The sequence below is a fragment of the Phytophthora infestans genome, genomic scaffold, assembly GCF_000142945.1.
Source record: "Phytophthora infestans T30-4 supercont1.8 genomic scaffold, whole genome shotgun sequence".
NCBI classification, from domain to species: domain Eukaryota; phylum Oomycota; class Peronosporomycetes; order Peronosporales; family Peronosporaceae; genus Phytophthora; species Phytophthora infestans.
In genome coordinates this window covers 514,173-515,806 of record NW_003303751.1, presented here as the reverse complement: position 1 = coordinate 515,806, position 1,634 = coordinate 514,173, and positions in this window count along the sequence as shown.

Below are 1,634 nucleotides of genomic sequence, written 5' to 3'. Positions count from 1 at the left end.
ATATAGCAGCGATGTGAAATCCGCGGGCGCAGTCAGAGATGCCGACGACCACGACTGGATAGCCGCGATGATTGGTCTTGTAGGCTGCGTCGATATGTAAAATGAAAGCGTGAGGTGATTGCAGCATTCGTAACATCAACGCCTTCGCAGGTATTCCAACATCGAATGGCTTCTCGTCGGAGCCGTCTCCAACTATAGGTTTTCCTTTACGATCAAGGTCCCATCCAAATGTAAACACCTGATCCATACCCTCATCTCCACGAAAAGTCCTCGAATGTATTCACTCCCTTATCCCATCGACAAGGTCGTGGTTCTCCAAATGAGCTCGACTATAGTGGTTTATAAAGCTCTGGAATACACGGAGTGGTGGTAGATTCTCCAAGGGCGTCTGAAACTTTCTGGCAAGCGCGTGTCGGATTCGCAAAGGCCGCAAATTGTGTTTGGCCATCTCTTTGCAGTACGTCTTGTGAGACGACGTGAGCTTTTTCTTTTTCGGGGACATGACTTCCGTCGAATGCGCGCCAAACTCGAATACAAAGACGTGGTTGGTGGCGAGGCATATTAGCATCTTTCCGCGCCACGTGCAGGGCAGCTCGGAGGCTTCATCGCATGAGTCGGAGCTGCACTGCATCAGCCTGTAACGCATCTTGTGTACGTCCGCGTCGTTGTACACTGTACACGCCATCGTATTACTCTTTCCCACATCGAAGGTCTTTAGTGCGTTAAGAATAAGCTCCGCCTCACGCGAGCACACGCTCGGTCCAGGGAATACGCTTAGGCATTTTAAACTTTACAACGCAAACAGTGTGAGCCACAGGAAACTCTAAGTAGTATTTATAGTTCCACCCATTTTTTTATGAGAGCAAATTTTAGTCAACTTATATTTGCTTGGTGATACGTGCTTGTGCAAGCCTCTGATTGGTTGCTTCTAATCTTCCTGGTTCAACGACCTGTACATACAGAATATAGACGGGAGATCACAGACAGCCCATTGATTTGTGCTAGTACCGTAACGTTTGGTGCTGCCCAGAGTTTATGGTGCTGCAGAGAGTCTATAGTGCCGAAACGTAATGTAATGTGAAACTTATAGTTTCCCATAATGTAAGAGGTCGTTACTAGCCGCTCTTCGCTTGGCTGGGCTCGCTTCGCTCGCGATTAATAGTAGATTCTCTCACCTGGTAAGCGCCATGCACGGCTCGCTGGTGAGCTCGGCGCTGGCCCATATGTGATTACTTTATCGTCCCCCGTTTGAAACCTGAGGTTTGTACATGTATCCGGTTTGGATGATACGTATCATACATGTACATCTACCGTACAAAATAGCTCTCGGGTTTGTAGCTGTACTTATCTGGCCTACTCCAATACAGGATATTTATCAAGAGAATAATACAGCGAACGAGCAATTTGTGAGAAGCAGATACAAACGCAGTGATTGTCTAAAATAAATACCAGTTGTAATATATAGAAATTATGAATGTATAAAAATACCTAAGGTTTAAGCCTTATAAAAATATTTTTAGGGAGCAAAGATGACTTCTCGACAAGATCTAAGGTGACTCCTCGACAAGACACTTTAAACCGATCTCGCGATGAGTTGCTTGTAGCAGAAAGCCCACCAGCTCAATCTGAAGGCT